Below are 24,174 nucleotides of genomic sequence, written 5' to 3'. Positions count from 1 at the left end.
TAAAAGTCAATTCAGTACTTGCCCTTTAAGAGCAAATTTTATACTGGCCCTTTAACAGTGACATCCACAGCCATCTTCTATTGGCCTATAGGGAACATGTGACTGTGAATGTTGTCAGGCAATGAATGAAGGAGCTGCCAGTTTCTACTGGCTGTTGCATTTTTAGCCATTTGCATGTGTGCTGTGATTGGCAGGTTTCTGCTGCAAAAATACGCAGCACACCTGTCACCACCAACCAACAAAAGTACTTAACACACCTGTCACTGCTAAGCAAGAAAGATAACCTATGTAAAAACAAAAAGAAAAAAAAACGCACTTTGGGAGCGGTAACGTTCCTATGGTTGGAACAAGACTCTAGGAAATAAAACACTCACAATTGGTGAGTGGTGAAGCTTCACCACTCACTGCAGACCAACGTAGAAGAGATTAATAACACAATTCTGTCGGGATCGCTACACCCTCCGGAGGATCCAAGTCACCGGTCCAACATGGAAAGGCATAAAAAAAAGAAAAATTGGGGAGCGATCTATTCTCTAGCAACCAACATTTAACCTTGATATTCTTGAAGTAAGTGGGTTACTCACGTCTCGGAGGGGAGATTGGTCAAACTCCCCCCCCGCCGCCAGGAAATCTCGTAGCCGCAATACAGCCAGTCGATGTTGCACTTCTCAGTGAAGGACAGGATTTCTCCCCAGATCTTCTATGCGCAGCCTATTGAGTCTTCTATCGTGCTTTACAGCTAGGACCGGAGCAAATTCCTCGATCACAGTGATTTGAACATAAATTCGGTGATAATATTAAAACAACAAATGTATTCTTTGTCCAACACGTATCGGAATACCCAATTCCTTCATCAGGGACATAGTAGCAAATAACTGACATACACTTTAAAAATCCCACTAGCTCCTTATTCCTCCTCCCCTTTTGCAATCTAATTCATATAACATACATTTATAAAAACACACATATACATAAATATCTCAACTCTATTAGACAACAATATCAAAAACATTCGCAATACTGGAATAGAAGTAAACCCCAACGTAATCCTCCCTACGTACCAAGAACAAAGATAACATCAAGAACCTTGTATAATAGTAATTTTAGGAAGTACATTCCGAAGCCAATGGAGACTAATAGAGTTGGATCTAATATAGAAATAAATGTCCCTGTATTGGAATTAGAAACCTTAGAAGAGGAGACTATGCATGATGCATTAACATCCTCCTTTTTAGGTCTTCCGCTTACACTGTCAGAACAGAAAGTTAGAACACTATCCCATTCACCACAGCCACTCACTATTACCAGATTAGAAAAAAAGGTAGGAGATTCAATGGAAAGAAAAAATAAAGTAGAAGTGAACTCAAGACCCACTATAGAAAAAATAGAAGAGACTCAGGTTTTTCTGAAAAGCCCAAAGAAACTAACACAATATTTTATGCCAGTCTGGAGGATAAGAACGAGAAAAAGGTTAGAACTAGAGGCAGAAGGAGAAGAAAACGAGGAGGAAAACGTGTGAAAAAAACAAAGAATAGGAAAAGAAAAGAAAGAGATATGTTCCCAGGAGTAACCAGCCTTTAATTTGTCTTCACACCAGATTACTTGGGAAGAACTAGAAATATTAAAGAAAGGATTGTCTTCTAGGCCCTTCAACAGATATGGACTTGTTGGAAACTTTTCTAGATCTAAATGAATTTATAAGGAAGTTGACTCTGAAGAGATTTTTTGCCATTAACAAGAAGAAGGATATGATTCCAATTTTTTCTCAAATTCCTTCTGAAAGCGTTTTAGAGCACCTGGATCCAGATCAAGCAGCCAATGGGCTTTTAAACACTCCCATTCCCTCTGGCTTAAAAAAGAAATCTACTTTTTATCCAATCCAGAGTAGAGGTAATTTTATAGAGTCATTCTATGAGATGGTACTTGCGGACCTACGGGATCTAGAAGGTATGAAGGAAAAAAGAAAAACCTAAAGCTAAAGAAAAAAGAAAGAGAAGCACTAACATCACTGAAGAAAAATGACAGAATAATAATCAAACAAGCAGATAAGGGTGGGGGGTTGTTTTAATGAACAAGGAGTGTTACTTAGAAGAAACATACAGAATTATAAGAGATAATACTACTATCACAAATTGGACAGTGACCCAGTAACAATATTTCAGAAAAAATTAGTAGATTTAGTGAAAAAAGGTGCAGCGAATGGAGTTCTACCTGAAGAAGAGCAGGAATACTTAGTGGTGAATAACCCTTCAACTCCCTATTTTTATTTTCTTCCTAAATTACAGAAAAGTCTGGAGAGACCACCTGGAAGGCCGATCATAGCTGGAGTGGGTTCTCTTACCAGCCATCTAGGAGAATATATTGATCGACTATTACAAAAATATGTAGGCTCATTGCCATCCTATTTACGAGATTCGGGCCATCTTTTAACTTTATTAGAGGAAATTAAATGGGAATCTAATAATTATTTAGTAACTTTAGATGTAGCTTCATTGTATTCGAATATTCCTCATGAGAAGGGTCTGCAAGCCATCAAAAGTCTTTTAATGGAAGATGTATTTATGCCACTAGAACAAAAAGAGTTTATTGTAAATAGTATGGAATTTATTTTAAAACATAACTATATCAGTTTTGAAGAAGAATTTTTTATTCAGCACCTCGGAACCGCAATGGGCGCAAAATGCGCGCCGGTTTTCGCTAATTTTATGGGGATGTTTGAGCGAGAATTTATTTATGGGAGTCGTTTTAATAAATTTGTTAATTTTTATGGGAGATTCATAGACTATTTATTAATTATATGGAGTGGAACAGACAATGATCTTAAAGATTTTATGATTTTTATTAATGATAATTTATGGGGTCTTAAATTTAGTGAAAATGTAAGTCAGGAGGAAAAAGCCTTTTTAGATTTGTCAATTTATATTAAAAATGGTGATATTAATACTAAAACTTTTTTTAAACCGATTGACGCGAATGGGTACCTACACTTTAGCAGCGAACATCTGAAGATATGGAAAGAAAATATTCCCTTCGGACAAATAGCAAGGATAAAAAGGAATTGTACAGAAGAAGATATATTTGAGGAACAAACAAAAATTCGAGAAAAAAGGTTTTTACAGAAAAAATTCCCTAAAAAATCCTAGAGGGGGCTAGAAAGAAAGCTAGTGGACTAAACAGAAAAATGTATATAAAAGGGAAACGAGATGAAGAAAAGAGAGGAAATACAAGAAAAAAGGAAAAATAATGTTAATTTCATCACCAAATACTCAAGCAATCATACAGCCATAAAAAATATTTTAAAGAAAAATTGGTTGATTTTAATGAGGGATCCGTTCTTGAGTGAGGTGATCGGTGAGGGTCCCAGCATGATTTTTAGAAGAGCACAAACAATTGGACAACAGATAGCACCATCATACCCAAGATTAAAATCAGGAAAAAGAAAGTATGGGGGAGAAAGTAGGAATATATAAATGTAGGAAAAAATGTGTAAAACATGTCCTGATATTACAGAAGGCACTAAAGTGGTAAAAGGGGAAAGATCAGACGAGGAGATAATTATAAAAGATCATCTAAACTGTGGTTCAGGTTTTGTTATTTACGTCCTGGAGTGCCCATGTGGCCTCCGGTACGTGGGAAGAACCACTCAATCTCTACGACGGAGAGTCAATGCACACAGATTCAATATTAAACATAGATTCCCCAAACATAGTGTTTCCCGTCATTTTTCACAATTTCACAATGGAGATGATAGTGGATTAAAAGTATTTCCAATAGAAAGGATAACTTTTCAGCTGCATAGATTTAATAGGTTATGCAAAAGAGAGAGCTTTTGGATATTAGACACTTTGGTACCCAATGGACTTAATGAGATGATAGAAAGGGTATGAATTTTATTGATATTGTTGTCTAATAGAGTTGAGATATTTATGTATATGTGTGTTTTTATAAATGTATGTTATATGAATTAGATTGCAAATTTTGCCCCGGCAGTAATGTAAAGGGGAGGAGAAATAAGGAGCTAGTGGGATTTTTAAAGTGTATGTCAGTTATTTGCTACTATGACCCTGATGAAGGAATTGGGTATTCCGATACGCGTTGGACAAAGAATAAATTTGTTGTTTTAATATAATCACCGAATTTATCTTCAAATCACTGTGATCGAGGAATTTGCTCCGGTCCTAGCTGTAAAGCACGATAGAAGACTCAATAGGCTGCGCATAGAAGATCTGGGGAGAAATCCTGTCCTTCACTGAGAAGTGCAACATCGACTGGCTGTATTGCGGCTACGAGATTTCCTGGCGGCGGGGGGAGTTTGACCAATCTCCCCTCCGAGACGTTAGTAACCAACTTACTTCAAGGATATCAAGGTTAAATGTTGGTTGCTAGAGAATAGATCGCTCCCCAATTTTTCTTTTTTTTATGCCTTTCCAAGCAAGAAAGATACACAGCACATCTGTCACTGATGAGCATCAAAAATACACAGCACACCTGTCACTGCCAAACAACAAAAACACACAGCACACCTGCCACTGCCGAGCAAGAAAAATACACAGCACACTTGTCACCACCAAGCAACAATACACAGCATACCTGTCACTGCTGAGCAACCAAAATGCATAGCACACCTGCCACTGCCAAGTACCAAAAATACACAGCATACCTGTCATTGTTGAGCAACAAAAACACAGCACACCTTTTACTGCTGATCAACAAAAATACACAACACACCTGTAACTGCCGAGCAACAAAAATACACAGCACACTCGTCACTGCCGAGCAACAAAAATACACAGCACACCTGTCATGGCCGAGTAAATAAAATACCTAGCCCACTTGTCACTGCCTAGCAGGAAAAAAACACAGCACATCTGTCAACGCCGAGCAACAAAAATACACAGCACACCTGTCACCGCCAAGTTAAAAAAAAACTACTTAGCACACCTGTCACCGTCGAGCAATAAAAATACATAGCACACCTGGAACTGCCGAGCAACAAAAATACACAGCACACGTGTCACTGCCGAGGGCTTCAAAACTCTGTTTGAATGCAGTCTGTACACAAAGTGGTTTGGGCTCTATTAATTGCAGAAAATCAGGAGAAGAATAAGTAAAAGAAGAAAGAAAAGGGATCATAGTATATGGATCACAGTATAAGGATTACAGAGTTCACAGTAACAGTATAGGGATCACTGTTTAGGTGTTACAGTAAAGGGATCACAGTATAGGGATCTCACTAGGGATTACAGTGTAAGGATTTATGGTACATTACATTACAGTAATATAGTAAATGAAAAAAGAGGGGATGCAGCTGTGTCCCTCCCTGATCTCTATACTGTGATCCATATACTAGGATCCCTTTTCTTTCTTCTTCTCCTAAATTTTCTGCAATTAATAGAGCCCTAACCACTTTGTGTACAAACTGTATTCAAACTGAGTTTTGAAGCCCTCGGCAGTGACAGGTATGCTGTGTATTTTTGTTTCTCGGCAGTGACAGGTGTGCTAAGTATTTTTGTTACTCAGTGGTGACAGGTGTGCAATGTATTTTTGATGCTCGGAAGCGGCAGGTGTGCTGTGTATTTTTGTTGCTCGGCAGTGACAGGTGTGCTAAGACTTTTTGTTACTTGGCGGTGACAGGTGTGCTGTGTGTTTTTACTGCTCAGCAGTGACAGGTGTGCTGAGACTGCATGCTGTGAGAGCGGAGGAGGAGTAGAAAGGGAAAGATTGATGAAAGTACAGCAGATATTACAAAAGGTATAGACTGTATGCAGTGAGCTCCCCCTAGTGGTGGCTGTGGCCAGTCACTATGTGGTCATTATATTCAGTGTCTATGTAGAAGATCTGGAGTTCTGTATCAGAAATTAACCGGCCCAGAATTTATTGGGATCTGTCATAATCCGATCCAGTCTGCAGGCGCCATGTTATAGAGCAGGAGATGCCGAGCAGATTTATATATACAGATATTTATGGCAAAAAATTTAATAGAACAAGAATTTTTCATTTGAAACTCTGCTCATTCTGACCTCAGGAGTCCAGGACCGCCCACTAATAGGACCACCCACTAATAGGACAGCCCGTTAAGTAGGACCCCCCACTAATAGAGACACCCACTAATAGAGCCGCCCACTAATAGAACTGCACAATAATAGGACAGCCCACTAATAGGACCACCTACTAATAGGACCACCCACTAATAATAGGACTGCCCATTGGACTTCTACATAAGAATGAGCAGAGCTGGAAATGAATATATTATTAGTTATACTGAATCTACATATATATATATATATATATATATATATATATATATATATATCAATCTGCTCAGCTCTTCCCACTCTAGAACTTTTATGGTAAATTACAGCAGGGGCTGGACCGCAGGTTATGGAACTTGTCAGCAAGAACAAGAGGCAAAAGCCTGACTGACTAGTAGACCATGATCCCCCAAAGAGACACCAAGAAGAAAAGATGGAGGATGGAGAAAAATAGGGGAGTTCATGCAAAAAAAATAAAAAACAAGACCGGGATGTCAGAGGAAATAGAGGAGACCAGTTGGGGATCAGGATGGTGACTTGTACCTTGTTTATTATGTTGTCACTGTCAGTGGGGGATCAGGATGGTGACTTTTACCTTGTTTACAATGCTGTCACTGCCCCACACTCACCCCTTTTTTTGCCCAGATGACCCCTTTAAGAGGGGTGAAGTTTTCCGGTTCCCCGGGATTGCACACCTTGCTTGAAGACTCATTGTAGACGACAGTCGTGGTAACTGGAGGAGCCGCATTGGCGGCTGCATTGATCTCACTGAGTATATGGAAAGTGATCAATGCAGTGGATATTGTCACCTCATCTATATGACAAGTATATATATGTAGTATATGTATGATATATATATATACACACCTCTCTGTAATACCAGCACAAGTAGTATATATATATATATATATATATATATATACACATACCTCTCTGTAATACCAGCACAGGTAGTATGTGTATATATATATATCTGTAATACCAGCACAGGTAGTGTGTGTATATATATATATCTGTAATACCAGCACAGGTAGTATATATATATATATATATATATATATATATCTGTAATACCAGCACAGGTAGTATATATATATATCTATCTGTAATACCAGCACAGGTAGTATATCATAACAATTAGCGATAGATCCAGGAGGATCCGGCATCGGGACATGATTGATGATTGATGTTCTGAGCGTTTATTGGGGGGGGGGGGGGGGGCTGTCTGATGTGATTGCTTTTAGTCTTGTATCCCACATAACCAGCAGCCAAACGCTCCGACACCAGAACACATGGCGCCCAGATCAGCAGATGGAAATCACATCAGATAATCGAGGAGAAGGGATGGTCGCCAGGAAATAATCATTTAGACAGGTTACAAGATGTTTCCTTATGGTGGAGAGGAAGATAGATAGATAGATAGATAGATAGATAGATAGATAGATAGATAGATAGGAGATAGATAGATAGATAGATAGATAGATAGATAGATAGATAGATAGGAGGTAGATAGATAGATAGATAGGAGATAGATAGATAGATAGATAGATAGATAGATAGATAGATAGATAGAAAGGAGATAGATAGATAGATAGATAGATAGATAGATAGATAGATAGATAGGAGATAGATAGATAGATAGATAGATAGATACATACATACATAGGAGATAGATAGATAGATAGGAGATAGATAGATAGATAGGAGATAGATAGATAGGAGATAGATAGATAGATAGGAGATAGATAGATAGATAGATAGATAGATAGAAAGGAGATAGATAGATAGATAGATAGATAGATAGATAGATAGGAGATAGATAGATAGATAGGAGATAGATAGATAGATAGATAGATAGATAGATAGGAGATAGATAGATAGATAGATAGATAGATAGATAGATAGATAGGAGATAGATAGATAGATAGATAGATAGAAAGGAGATAGATAGATAGATAGATAGGAGATAGATAGATAGATAGGAGGAGATAGATAGATAGGAGATAGATAGATAGGAGATAGATAGATAGGAGATAGATAGATAGATAGATAGATAGGAGATAGATAGATAGATAGATAGATAGATAGATAGATAGATAGATAGATAGATAGATAGATAGGAGATAGCAGATAGATAGATAGGAGATAGATAGATAGGAGATAGATAGATAGATAGATAGATAGATAGATAGATAGATAGATAGAAAGGAGATAGATAGATAGATAGGAGATAGATAGATAGATAGATAGATAGATAGGAGGAGATAGATAGATAGGAGATAGATAGATAGATAGATAGATAGATAGCCTCAATGGTCGCACCAAGGGAGACTCCCTAGGAGGACCACCTTAAACTCCCATGTGGGCAGCAGTGTAGTGGACTACGCCATCACAGATATGGACCATTCAGACATTGGGGCCTTCATAGTCAATCCACAATCACACCTGTCGGACCATAACCAGATAGTCCTTTATATTAAGTCCACAAACAAACCACCGGGACAAAAACCCCATCAGGCCGGACTTTTCCCATTACATCCATCCTACAAGTGGTCCAAGATGTCGTCTCTCAAGTATAAAGAGATACACACTGAACCACAAATCCAAGGGATGCTCAACAACTTTAACAACAAGGTGTACCAGAGTAACCCAGAAGGAGTGGACCAAGCGGTAAGGGATCTTAATAATATATTCTACACCATGGCAGAAATGGCTGACCTGCAAAAGAGTAGCCACAAGAAGACAAAAGAAAAAAATCCTAGCGCTTGGTTTGATAAGGAGTGCAAAGGTGTACGGAAGACCCTAAGATCGGCCTCAAATAAAAAGCACAGGGACCCCAACAACACCAAACTGCGGGAGGCCTATGACACAATACAAAGGCAATACAAAACCCTTCTCAGAAGGAAAAAACAGGAGTACACCTTAACCAAGCTCACACAGCTCCAAGACGCCCTCCAAGAAAACTCCTTCTGGGAACTATGGAATCACCTGGGCACAAAGGGGAAGAAAAACACCCTCCACATTCAGAGCGGCAACATCTGGCTCCAATATTTCAGAGACCTCTATGGAGACATCCCGAAAGAGGAACGGAACCCGGACCAAGAACAAATTATAACAAAACTGAAGACCATGGAGGAGATACTGAAGGACTTCCAAAACCCTCTGGATTTACCTATAACACTGCAGGAGATTTCTGAGAGACTATCAACTATAAGGTGTAAGAAAGCCAGCGGTACTGACGGCATCCCCCCCGAAATGATCAGGTACAGCCCACCAGCAATACAGGCGGCCATAGCAAAACTGTACAACATTGTGCTGAGCTCTGGCTACTTCCCTCGTGCCTGGAACCAAGGTGTCATAACCCCAATACACAAGAGCGGGGACAGGTACGACCCGGCCAGCTATCGGGGGGTATGTGTCAGCAGCAACCTGGGGAAACTCTTCAACAACATCCTGAACCAGAGAATCCTCAGCTTCCTCACCCAGCACAATATCCTCAGCAAAAGCCAAGCAGGGTTCATGCCGAACCACCGCACCACGGACCATGTCTATACCCTGCACCGCCTGATCCAGAGCCACGTCCACACCCTGCATCACCGCACCACGGACCATGTCTATACCCTGCACCACCTCATCCAGAGCCACGTCCACACCCTGCATCACCGCACCACGGACCATGTCTATACCCTGCACCTCCTCATACAGAGTCACGTCCACACCCTGCATCACTGCACCACGGACCATGTCTATACCCTGCACCACCTCATCCAGAGCCACGTCCACAACACAAAGAAAGGAAAAATATACGCCTGTTTTGTGGACTTCAAAAAGGCTTTCGATTCGGTGTGGCACCCAGGATTGCTTCTAAAATTGCTGGAGAGTGGAATAGGGGGAAAGACCTATGATGTTATCAAAAGTTCCTACACTGGGAACCAATGCTGCGTGAAGGTAAATGGGAAGAGAACGGCTTATTTCCAGCAGAGCCGAGGAGTCAGGCAGGGCTGCTGCCTCAGCCCAACACTCTTCAACATTTATATCAATGAGCTGGCAGTAGCCCTGGAGTCCTCCCCAACACCAGGTCTCACCCTCCATGACACCGAGGTGAAATTCCTTCTGTATGCGGATGACCTTCTCCTCCTATCATCATCTGAGAAAGGTCTCCAAGACCAGCTAGCCATCCTGGAGAAGTTCAGCACCACATGGGCTCTACCCATCAACCTCAAAAAGACCAACACTGTGGTGTTCCAGAGAAGGAAAACAAAGTCAGCCGGGTCCCCTACCTTCACGCTACACAACCAGCCCCTTACAGCCACCAGCAGCTACACCTACCTGCCCCCCCCCCCCCACCTATATACTACACAACCAGCCCCTTACAGCCACCAGCAGCTACACCTACCTGGGCCCCCACCTATATACTACACAACCAGCCCCTTACAGCCACCAGCAGCTACACCTACCTGGGCCCCCACCTATATACTACACAACCAGCCCCTTACAGCCACCAGCAGCTACACCTACCTGGGCCCCCCCCACCTATATACTACACAACCAGCCCCTTACAGCCACCAGCAGCTACACCTACCTGGGCCCCCCACCTATATACTACACAACCAGCCCCTTACACCCACCAGCAGCTACACCTACCTGGGCCTGATAATAGAACAGACGGGGAGCTTCAAATCTGCCATCGAGATGCTGAGAGACAAAGCCTGCAAAACCTTCTACACCATCAGAAGACAATTCTACCACCTTAAGCCACCTGTCAGGGTTTGGCTTAAAATCTTTGACTCCATTATTGCACCAATTCTCCTGTATGGCAGCGAGGTCTGGGGTCCTCACACATACCCCGACTGGTCAAAATGGGATTCCAGCCCAACGGAAATCTTCCATCTGGAGTTCTGTAAGCATCTCCTCCAGGTCCATCGGAGCACCTCTAACTGTGCCTGTAGAGCAGAGCTGGGCAGATTCCCCCTGCACCTAACTATCCAGAAGAGGGCGCTGTCATTCTGGGGTCACCTACATGGTAGTAGTGAAGGTTCCTATCACCATAAAGCCTTGCTACACCAAGGGGCCCCAGGCAAAGCAGAGCCCCAAAACATACCCTCTGGAACCCAGCCCAACCAGACAATCCCACCATACCAGCTCACAAAAGCCGGGATCAGGAACCAAATAACCAGGAGACAAGAAGACTACGTCCAAGAATGGAGGGAGGAGGTCAGAGCATCCCAGAAGCTGGCCGTGTACCAGAGCCTGCAGAGGGAATACAGACTGGCCCCATATCTGGAGGAGCTTCCCAACCCCAGAGACCGGAAGATCCTGAGCCGCTACAGACTGAGCGCCCACAACCTGGCCATTGAAACTGGGCGGCACCGACAGAGCTACATCCCCAGGGAGAGCCGACTGTGCCAGCAGTGCGACCAGGAGGCCGTGGAGGATGAGGCCCACTTCCTGCTACACTGCCCCAAATATTCAGCAGTGAGGGACACTCACTATAGGAGACTCTCCAACCTCCTCCCAGGCTTCTCCACCATGGAGGAGGAAGAGAAACTGCCCATCCTGCTGGGAGAAGAAGAGACCACAGCGACTATAGTGGCACAATACGTCACTGCCTGCCATAGACAGAGGAGCGTGATACGTCATGGACTCCGATACCCCAACCCCGATAGGTCATGGACTCCAATACCCCGACCCTGAATGTATTCCCCCCCCCCCCCCCCCCCCATGATACATCATGAACCCCTGTACACCGACCCCGGGTGAATCCCATTTCCTCAACTCCCTATTCTCCCCATGCTTTGGCAATGCTAATGTGTAACTTGGACCTGCCAATAAAGCTTTTTGATTTGATTTGATAGATAGGAGATAGATAGGAGATAGATAGAAGATAGATAGATAGATAGATAGATAGATAGATAGATAGGAGATAGATAGATAGTTAGATAGATAGATAGATAGATAGATAGATAGATAGATAGATAGATAGGAGATCGATAGATAGGAGATAGATAGATAGATAGATAGATAGATAGATAGGAGATCGATAGATAGATAGATAGGAGATAGATAGATAGATAGGAGATAGATAGATAGATAGATAGGAGATAGATAGATAGGAGATAGATAGATAGATAGATAGGAGATAGATAGATAGATAGGAGATAGATAGATAGATAGTAGATAGATAGATAGATAGGAGATAGATAGATAGATAGATAGAAAGGAGATAGATAGATAGATAGATAGATAGATAGGAGATAGATAGATAGATAGATAGATAGATAGATAGATAGATAGATAGATAGGAGATAGATAGATAGATAGATAGATAGGAGATAGATAGATAGATAGGAGATAGATTGAAACTGGGCGGCACCGACAGAGCTACATCCCCAGGGAGAGCCGACTGTGCCAGCAGTGCGACCAGGAGGCCGTGGAGGATAAGACCCACTTCCTGCTACACTGCTCCAAATACTCAGCAGTGAGGGACACTCACTATAGGAGACTCTCCAACCTCCTCCCAGACTTCTCCACCATGGAGGAGGAAGAGAAACTACCCATCTTGCTGGGGGAAGAAGAGACCACAGCGACTATAGTGGCACAATACGTCACTGCCTGCCATAGACTGAGAGGAGCGTGAGACGTCATGGACTCCAATACCCCAACCCCGATAGGTCATGGACTCCGATACCCCGACCCTGAATGTACCCCCCCCCACCATGATGCATCATGAACCCCTGTACACCGACCCCGGGTGAATCCCATTTTCTCAACTCCCTATTCTCCCCATGCTTTGGCAATGCTAATGTGTAACTTGGACCTGCCAATAAAGCTTTTTTGATTTGATTTGATTTGATAGGAGATAGGAGATAGATAGATAGATAGATAGATAGATAGGAGATAGATAGGAGATAGATAGATAGGAGATAGATAGATAGATAGATAGGAGATAGATAGATGATAGATAGATAGATAGATAGATAGATAGATAGATAGATAGATAGATAGATAGATAGGAGATAGATAGATAGATAGATAGATAGATAGGAGATAGATAGATAGATAGATAGATAGATAGATAGGAGATAGATAGGAGATAGATAGGAGATAGATAGATAGATAGATAGATAGATAGGAGATAGATAGATAGATAGGAGATAGATAGATAGATAGGAGATAGGAGATAAATAGGAGATAGATAGATAGATAGGAGATAGATAGATAGGAGATAGATAGGAGATAGATAGATAGGAGATAGATAGGAGATAGATAGATAGGAGATAGATAGATAGATAGATAGATAGGAGATAGATAGATAGATAGGAGATAGATAGATAGGAGATAGATAGATAGATAGATAGATAGATAGATAGATAGATAGATAGATAGGAGATAGATAGATAGATAGATAGGAGATAGATAGATAGATAGGAGATAGATAGATAGATAGATAGATAGATAGATAGATAGATAGGAGATAGATAGATAGATAGATAGATAGGAGATAGATAGGAGATAGATAGATAAAATGGGAAATCGGAGCAGCACTTCAAATTTCAGGAGAACAGCAGGTGCCAGCGGATCCTGGTCGGGACCAAAGACCGATGTATATAATGGAGGAAAATCCACAGCACTCCTTGGTAAATTTAAAAAAAAGGTGCGGTTTATTCAAAGGACTTGTGCAGCATACAAACGCGACGTTTCAGCGGCTACTTCCGCTATTTTCAAGCGTGCCCAGTAAAACACATGTGAGTTATTTATATCCAAACTTCATTCTGTGATTGGTGAACAGTTAAATTGTACATTCATTACAGCTGTGATTAAGGATCCAGGCTCCAGGCATCCCCAGTGATTTACATACATCAGGTGATTGTTGCTTATCATGTGACCACTCGTACATCGTGTCCATTCTGTGTCCGTGATAAGATCGCTTGAAAGTTCATATAGGCAAATAGCCGTATTCAAGAGAAGTTCCTTAATGTTACAAAGTAGCAAATATTAGGATGAAGAATCCCACCATAGAGACATCGGGAGTAGCAGGAAGCGCTGTGTAGAAATGGAGTCATGTGACTTCTGGCACCCCGTCTGATGTTACTAGGCAACATGACGCTTGTTGCTCACCTGGGAGTAGCACGTCACTGCGGAACAGCACAGAACCGGAATATGGCCACAGCACCAGTGTGTACTGATGCTTAAACGAGTCATCCACTTATCCCACTCAGACGAGTAGTTCCGCGGCGCTCGTTATTCGGCCAGGTCTCCGGAGGACCTCTCCAGGTCCAACACGTAGCTTAGCAATACCGCTCAGTGTGAATCCCACATTATGGTGTAGCTCGTCATGTGACCAGGGGCCGGTGATGAAATCATGGAATATAGTTATCTCCCATTCTCCTGGTGGGTTCTCCATCCTGTTAGGTTACAAGGTCTGCGAATAAATTAGAAATAAGGTAAGTACATTGTATATTGTGTTTCACAATTATTTAACAGTTTCTACCAAGATGGGTCAATTATGGGCAAGTGGTGAGAAAGGTTTCCTGAACATTTTTAGAAAGCCTACAGATTGTAATAATACCTTACACTACACAAGCTGTCACCCCAGACAGATGATAAATTCACTGCCGTATAGTCAAATGCTGCGGGCTCGCTGCATTATAGATAGTGACAAACAACTACATACCGCATTGAACACCATGAGGAATGAGTTCACTAGTAGAGGATATCCGAGGACTCTATTACACAAATGTCAGGACAAAATATCCAACATTAAAAGAGACACATTACTACAGAAGAGTACACAAAAAGAAAAATCAAAACGTATACCATTTGTGAGTACGTATACACCAACATCTGCTAAGATAGGCAGAAGTATACATAAGTACTAGTACATACTACGTGATTCTTTCCCTAATATTCCTGAACTCCAACTCCCTCCATTACTTTCTTACAGGAGAAATATTAATCTACGAGATAGACTTGTCAAAACAGACATATCTTATTTCTAATTTATTCGCAGACCTTGTAACCTAACAGGATGGAGAACCCACCAGGAGAATGGGAGATAACTATATTCCATGATTTCATCACCGGCCCCTGGTCACATGACGAGCTACACCATAATGTGGTATTCACACTGAGCGGTATTGCTAAGCTACGTGTTGGACCTGGAGAGGTCCTCCGGAGACCTGGCCGAATAACGAGCGCCGCGGAACTACTCGTCTGAGTGGGATAAGTGGATGACTCGTTTAAGCATCAGTACACACTGGTGCTGTGGCCATATTCCGGTTCTGTGCTGTTCCGCAGTGACGTGCTACTCCCAGGTGAGCAACAAGCGTCATGTTGCCTAGTAACATCAGACGGGGTGCCAGAAGTCACATGACTCCATTTCTACATAGCGCTTCCTGCTACTCCCGATGTCTCTATGGTGGGATTCTTCATCCTAATATTTGCTACTTTGTAACATTAAGGAACTTTTCTTGAATACGGCTATTTGCCTATATGAACTTTCAAGCGATCTTATCACGGACACAGAATGGACACGATGTACGAGTGGTCACATGATAAGCAACAATCACCTGATGTATGTAAATCACTGGGGATGCCTGGAGCCTGGATCCTTAATCACAGCTGTAATGAATGTACAATTTAACTGTTCACCAATCACAGAATGAAGTTTGGATATAAATAACTCACATGTGTTTTACTGGACACGCTTGAAAATAGCGGAAGTAGCCGCTGAAACGTCGCGTTTGTATGCTGCACAAGTCCTTTGAATAAACCGCACATTTTTTTGAAATTTACCAAGGAGTGCTGTGGATTTTCCTCCATTAGATAGATAGATAGATAGATAGATAGATAGGAGATAGATAGATAGATAGGAGATAGATAGATAGATAGGAGATAGATAGATAGATAGGAGATAGATAGATAGATAGATAGATAGATAGGAGATAGATAGATAGGAGATAGATAGATAGATAGATAGATAGATAGATAGATAGATAGATAGATAGGAGATAGATAGATAGATAGATAGATAGATAGATAGATAGGAGATAGATAGATAGGAGATAGATAGATAGATAGATAGATAGATAGATAGGAGATAGATAGATAGGAGATAGATAGATAGATAGATAGGAGATAGATAGATAGATAGATAGATAGATAGATAGATAGATAGATAGATAGATAGATAGGAGATAGATAGGTAGATAGACAGGAGATAGATAGAGAGATAGATAGATAGATAGATAGATAGATAGGAGATAGATAGAGAGATAGATAGATAGATAGATAGATAGATAGATAGATAGGAGATAGATAGATAGATAGGAGATAGATAGATAGGAGATAGATAGATAGAGGATAGATAGATAGTAGATAGATAGATAGGAGATAGATAGATAGGAGATAGATAGATAGATAGAGGATAGATAGATAGTAGATAGATAGATAGGAGATAGATAGGAGATAGATAGATAGATAGATAGATAGATAGATAGATAGATAGATAGATAGGAGATAGATAGATAGGAGATAGATAGATAGATAGATAGGAGATAGATAGGAGATAGATAGGAGATAGATAGGAGATAGATAGGAGATAGATAGGAGATAGATAGATAGATAGATAGATAGATAGATAGATAGGAGATAGATAGGAGATAGATAGATAGATAGATAGATAGGAGATAGATAGATAGGAGATAGATAGAGAGATAGATAGATAGATAGATAGATAGATAGATAGATAGATAGGAGATAGATAGATAGATAGATAGATAGATAGGAGATAGATAGGAGATAGATAGATAGATAGGAGATCGATAGATAGATAGGAGATCGATAGATAGATAGATAGATAGATAGAGAGATAGATAGATAGGAGATAGATAGGAGATAGATAGATAGGAGATAGATAGATAGATAGGAGATAGATAGATAGATAGATAGATAGATAGATAGATAGATAGATAGATAGGAGATAGATAGATAGATAGATAGATAGATAGATGGATAGGAGATAGATAGATAGATAGATAGATAGATAGGAGATAGATAGGAGATAGATAGATAGGAGATAGATAGGAGATAGATAGATAGATAGGAGATAGATAGATAGATAGATAGATAGATAGATAGATAGATAGATAGGAGATAGATAGGAGATAGATAGATAGGAGATAGATAGATAGATAGATAGATAGGAGATAGATAGATAGGAGATAGATAGGAGATAGATAGATAGCAGCCAGACACCGAGGAGGAAGCATCTCTGAAGATGAGCTCCTGAGTCAACATAAGATTATACCTTGTAATGAGCAATTTGGAGGACACTTCTAGCAAATCTTGAAAATAGGACCACAAGACAAGACCCACTACATAAAGATTTTAAGGATTTCTAAACTAAAACAACAAAACAACCAAAGAAAAGATAAAACCTGAAAACAGCCCAGGATTGCACAGGAGACTATACAGAGGAACAGCAGAGGAGAGGAGCCCAGCCACACCTGAGAGGAGCCCAGCCACACCTGAGAGGAGCCCCGCCACACCTGAGAGGAGCCCAGCCACACCTGAGAGGAGCCCAGCCACACCTGAGAGGAGCCCAGCCACACCTGAGAGGAGCCCAGCCACACCTGAGAGGAGCCCCGCCACACCTGAGAGGAGCCCAGCCACACCTGAGAGGAGCCCAGCCACACCTGAGAGGAGCCCAGCCACACAGCAGCCCAAGGTAAGGGCCTCCGCCATCACACTGCAAGATCTGAATAGACTGTATATATTATCACACATAGCAAAAGGAAGAAAGTATTATTTAAACAGAATCAAGCAAATAACATTACAAGCAATTGTGAGCATTGTGGAATGCAGGAGAGTGGAATGGCAGCGCTGGGCAGCCGGGGGTCAGAGGTGTCCGAGATAACATTCCCGGAGACAGCCAGGTCTAAGGAGGCCAAGAAAGCCATAAAGAAGGCCCAGATAATGCAGAGCCCAGAGCAGCTGTTTGTGGACTATGATAATCAGAGGGTGAAAACAAAGGTATTATTCTATACAGAACGCCATAGTGCCTGGTCTGACGCCCTGTGTGACCACTACAAGAACATCACAAAAGGTGGAATTAATAGCGGGAAGCAGATTAGAATAAAAGATATAGATGGAGAAACCGCCCTCACCATTAACATCTACAATAATGGAACCATCATGGTACAAGGAATTGAAAGTAAATTAGAAGAATTCCAGGTTGCCTTCCCCCACATAAAGCAACAAGTAAAGCCAGTGACAACCATAAATAATCCCACCAAGAAGAGCAGCAATGCCCCAGCTCTCCCCCCACCTCACAGCTCGGAACCAGGCCCAAGTACCTCACACCCCAATGCCCCAGCTCTCACCCCACCTCACACCTCGGAACCAGGCCCAAGTACCTCACACCCCAATGCCCCAGCTCTCACCCCACCTCACACCTCGGAACCAGGCCCAAGTACCTCACACCCCAATGCCCCAGCTCTCACCCCACCTCACACCTCGGAACCAGGCCCAAGTACCTCACACCCCAATGCCCCAGCTCTCACCCCACCTCACACCTCAGAACCAGGCCCAAGTACCTCACACCCCAATGCCCCAGCTCTCACCCCACCTCACACCTCGGAACCAGGCCCAAGTACCTCACACCCCAATGCCCCAGCTCTCCCCCCACCTCACAGCTGGGAACCAGGCCCAAGTACCTCACACCCCAATGCCCCAGCTCTCCTCCCACCTCACAGCTGGGAACCAGGCCCAAGTACCTCACACCCCAATGCCCCAGCTCTCCCCCCACCTCACTCCTCGGAACCAGGCCCAAGTACCTCACACCCCAATGCCCCAGCTCTCCCCCCACCTCACACCTCAGAACCAATTACCTCACACCCATCTCTACAGACACTGACAGAATGCCTCTCAGTACTAGAAAGAGACTTTCATAAATTCAGGGAAGATTTACAGAAAGACCAAAGCCCCATAAATACCAGCGAGCAGATGAAGGAAGAGATAGCCAGGCTGCAGTGTGAGCACAGTGCGGCCATGCACGATATCCAGGCGTCCCTTAACTCACTGAGACAAGAAAATGAGCAGCTCAGAGAGGAGATAACCAAACTAAAAAGACTACATCTGCCCCAAAACCTAGAGGGATACCCACAAAATGCAGATAAGACCACTAGAAATGTACCATATGCCGTAATAAACAATCCACCCCCCGCAAGGAAGTCAAGAGAGACCAGCGACAAACACAAGGACCCCACCCCCAATCACAGTGACAAAACTCAAAGAACCCCCCTAACACAGGAGAACAACCCGACTGACACCCCAGAAACCCCCCGGATGCAGAGAACACCTGACACCAATAAACCACCAGGCCCGGACATCGTGCTACTCATAGACTCCAATGGGAAGTACCTCAACACACAGAGACTCTTCCCAGGGAAACTGGTCACAAAAATCCGCTGCTCGACAATAGCACAAGCAGCAGAAGTGATCAATAACCCATATTTTACCGACCCCAAACACCTCATCCTACACACCGGCACAAATGACCTGCAGCAGGAGAAGACTGCAGAAAGACTTACACAGCTAGCCAAAGCCACCCAACAAAGATTCCCCAGGTCACAAATAATCCTGTCTGCCCTGCTCCCAAGACAAGACGTATCCCACCGTGTAACCGAGCAGATTAACGCAGAGCTGGCCGCCAGTATCTCCTCAATACCCAACACTAAACTGGCTGTACACCGGGATATCACACCCCAAGACCTGTATGACACCAAACACCTGGACAAACAAGGAGTAAGCAAACTGGCAAAAGAATTTAAGGACATAGTACTAGAAAGACCCCAGAGACCCCAACCAAGCCAAAGTTCTGGAAACAGACATCGAAACACAGAAGGCAACTACCCCAGACCCAGTCCCCAGCCATGGCAGAGGTGGAGGAGAACAGGGGTCCCACAATGGCAGCACTGCACAACAGAGGGCAGCAGCATGGCAGAGATAAGGAACCTGCTCAGCACACTATGTAAGAAACTAATGTGACCCCTCTAACACAAGCTGCCACGTCCGATGAAAAAACTAACTCATTACAAGGTATAGCGACTGACAATGACGTCCCTCATCATCAGTAGCTGGAATATCCAAGGATTAACTTCCTCAGCCTTTGGATCCAAAACCAGTGATCCAGACTTCAAAGAAAGACTAAAAACTGTTGACATACAAATCCTCTTGGAGACCTGGACCCGGGCAGAGGATGAGTCCCTGGCACCCATGGGCTATAAGGAATTCTCTGTCCCTGCCCAGAAAAACAAAAGTACCAAACAGGGCCGGCGCTCAGGGGGCATAGTGATCTGGTACAAGGAGGAGCTGAAAGATCACATGACAGCAGTCAAACGGGGGGACAACCACATCTGGATTAAAATAAGCAGCTCCATCCTCGCTTCACAGTGTGACATCTACCTGTGTGCTATATACATCCCCCCAGCTGAGTCCCCCTACCACAACCCAGACATCTATGAGGTCCTACAAAATGAGGCTGCCCAATTCCAGTGCCAGGGTCGGGTGCTGATCTGCGGAGACCTCAACGCCAGGACAGGTGTGGAAAAGGACTATGTCACCTCCGATGGCAACACATGTATCCTAGGAGGTGACTACTACTCAGACTCCACACAGACAGTAAGGAACAGCTATGACAGGACTGTTAGCAAGAGTGGGAAAAAACTGCTGAACCTGTGCCGGAGCCTGGGACTGTACATCATGAACGGGCGTATTAGGGGCGACTGTTTAGGGCGATTCACGGTAAACTCCCACGTGGGCAACAGTGTGGTGGACTATGCCATCACAGACGCAGACCCCCAAAACATCAACGCCTTCATAGTCACCCCGGACACACACCTCTCAGACCATAACCAGATCCTGCTGTACATGAGATCCACCAAGAGAGCGTCCACACAGCCCTGCCAGACGGGTCTCTACAACCTGCCACCATCCTTCAAGTGGCGCAGACAATCTGCCACTAAATACAGGAACGCGACCGATCGAGTGGAAATCAAAGGGATGCTCGAAAACTTTCACAGCACTCCCTATCAGCCAAGCCAACAAGGTGTCACTCTGGCAGTGAAGGACTTTAACAAGATCCTGTACACAATGGCAGAACTAGCAGACCTTGAACAAACCAGCGCCAAGAGACCCTCTAATAAAGACTCCCAGAAATGGTTTGACAAGGAATGTAAGGCCCTATGTCACTCCCTAAGGACAGCCTCAAACAAAAAGCACAGAGACCCCAATGACAAGACTGCGAGGGAAGCCTATGACACCCTACAGAGGAAATACAAGCGCACCCTCAGAGAGAAAAAACAGAGCTACCTCTCCCATAAGATCCACCAGCTGGAGGACTCCCTCCAGGACAACTCATTCTGGGAGACCTGGCATCATATCAGCACAAAGCCCAAGAAAAACTCTCTCCATATCCAAAATGGCACCATCTGGCTCAACTACTTTAGGGACCTCTACAAAAACATCCCTGAAGAAGAGCAAACCCAGGAACAGAAAGAAATCACCACAAAACTGAGGCACATGGAAGAGGCAATCAAGGACTTCCAGACCCCCCTGGACCGGCCGATCACCACACAGGAAATACAGGAGAACATCACTCTACTCAGATGCAGAAAGGCCAGTGGTGCTGACGGCATCCGGCCCGAGATGCTGAAATACAGCCCGCCAGACATCCACGCTGCACTGGCCAAACTGTTCACCCTTGTCCTGAGCTCCGGACACTTCCCACAAGACTGGAACCGAGGCCTCATAACCCCCATCCATAAAAGTGGGGACAAATATGACCCAGCGAACTACCGTGGGATCTGTGTGAGCAGCAATCTGGGAAAGCTATTCAGCGGCATCATCAACAGAAGAGTCCTCACCTTCCTCACACAGCATCAGGTCCTCAGTATCATCCACAGAAGAGTCCTCACCTTCCTCACACAGCATCAGGTCCTCAGTATCATCCACAGAAGAGTCCTCACCTTCCACACACAGCATCAGGTCCTCAGTATCATCCACAGAAGAGTCCTCACCTTCCTCACACAGCATCAGGTCCTCAGTATCATATACAGAAGAGTCCTCACCTTCCTCACACAGCATGAGGTCCTCAGTAAAAGTCAAGCCGGTTTCATGCCGAACCACCGCACCACCGACCACATCTACACCCTGCACAGCCTCATCAAGACCCACGTCCACAACACCAAACGGGGCAAGATCTTCTCCTGTTTTGTGGACTTTAGGAAGGCGTTTGACTCCGTGTGGCACCCGGGCCTATTCCTGAAACTCCTGCAGAGTGGGATAGGAGGGAGGACGTATGATGTCATCAAGAGCTCATACACTGGGAACCAATGCAGCGTGAAGGTGAACGGCAAGAGGACAGCTTGTTTCCAGCAGGGCCGAGGAGTCAGACAAGGCTGCAGCCTGAGCCCAACGCTCTTCAACATCTACATCAACGAACTGGCTGCAGCTCTGGAGGACTCCTCAGCCCCCGGCCTCCTCCTGCATGACCGTGAGGTGAAGTTCCTACTGTACGCTGATGACCTCCTGCTGCTGTCCCCCACAGAGAGCGGCCTCCAAGAAAGCCTGTCAGTCCTGGAGAAATTCAGCAATACATGGGCACTACCCATCAACTCTAAGAAGACCAAAGTCATGGTGTTCCAGAGGAAGGGTCAGAAAAAAGCCTCCATCTCCTCCTCCTTCACACTAAACGGGTCAGTACTGGAGAACACCAGCAGCTACACGTACCTGGGCCTGGAGCTTAACCAATCAGGGAGCTTCAAGTCTGCCATAGAGGTCCTCAAGGGAAAAGCCAGCAGAGCCTTCTATGCCATACGAAAGCGACTGTACCACCTGAAAGCATCAGTGAGGGTCTGGCTAAAAATCTTTGATGGCGTCATTGCCCCAATCCTGCTTTATGGCAGTGAGGTTTGGGGTCCGGCCACCTACCCAGACCAGTCAAAATGGGATTCAAGTCCAACAGAGACCTTTCATCTGGAGTTCTGCAAGTACCTCCTCCAGGTCCATCGCAGCACCTCCAACATGGCGTGTCGGGCAGAGTTGGGCAGGTTCCCACTAAGGTTCCAGGTACAGAAGAGGGCGCTGTCATTCTGGGCGCACTTACAGAGAAGCAACCCAGACTCCTATCACCACAAAGCCTCCCTGAGCCATGGAGCCCAATGTGCCCCCCAACAGGGCATCCACCACCAGTCCAGCCAAACCCCACAACATGCCCTGACAAAAGCCCAAATAAAAGGGGCGATAGAGACATACCAGGGGCAATATACAGAGGAATGGAGGAGAGAAATAAGTAACTCCCAGAAACTCACCATCTACCAGTCACTGCAGAGAGACTACACCATGGCGCCATACCTGGAGAGGCTGCACCACCCCAAACACAGGCAGACCCTAAGCCTCTATAGACTGAGCGCCCACAGCCTGGAGATAGAGACGGGGCGGCACAGACAGACATACAAGCCGCGGGAGAGCCGACTGTGCCGGCACTGTGAGCAGGGAGACCTGGAGGATGAGGCCCACTTCTTGCTACACTGCAGCAAATACTCATCCACCAGGGTCACCTACTTCCAGAGACTCTCCACCATCATCCACCAGGGTCACCTACTTCCAGAGACTCCACCATCATCCACCAGGGTCACCTACTTCTAGAGACTCTCCACCATCATCCACCAGGGTCACCTACTTCCAAAGACTCTTCACCATCATCCACCAGTATCACCTACTTCCAGAGACTCTCCACCATCATCCACCAGGGTCACCTACTTCCAGAGACTCTCCACCATCATCCACCAGGGTCACCTACTTCCAGAGACTCTCCACCATCATCCACCAGGGTCACCTACTTCCAGAGACTCTCCACCATCATCCACCAGGGACACCTACTTCCAGAGACTCTCCACCATCATCCACCAGGGTCACCTACTTCCAGAGACTCTCCACCATCATCCACCAGGGTCACCTACTTCCAGAGACTCTCCACCATCATCCACCATCGGGGTCACCTACTTCCAGAGACTCTCCACCATCATCCACCATGGACACCTACTCCCAGAGACTCTCCACCATCATCTACCAGGGTCAC

At 44.1% G+C, this 24,174-nt stretch overlaps 1 long non-coding RNA gene across 2 annotated transcripts in view; it reads right to left on the bottom strand.

The window, feature by feature from the left end:
• Positions 1-24,174, bottom strand: part of LOC138784061 (uncharacterized) — a 156,628-nt gene that overhangs the window by 39,372 nt on the left and 93,082 nt on the right. Inside the window, exon 3 of one of the 2 annotated variants that reach the window (XR_011361788.1) lies at positions 13,694-14,454. The exons of the other annotated variant lie outside the window; for it this stretch is intronic. This is a non-coding gene — a long non-coding RNA (uncharacterized lncRNA). Of the gene's footprint in view, positions 1-13,693; positions 14,455-24,174 lie in introns of those variants that run through there. 2 annotated transcript variants of the gene reach the window in all.

Source organism: Dendropsophus ebraccatus, chromosome 2 (assembly GCF_027789765.1).
Source record: "Dendropsophus ebraccatus isolate aDenEbr1 chromosome 2, aDenEbr1.pat, whole genome shotgun sequence".
Taxonomy (NCBI): domain Eukaryota; kingdom Metazoa; phylum Chordata; class Amphibia; order Anura; family Hylidae; genus Dendropsophus; species Dendropsophus ebraccatus.
Note: the sequence above shows the minus strand (reverse complement) of the source record. Positions and strands in the feature narration are given on the sequence as shown.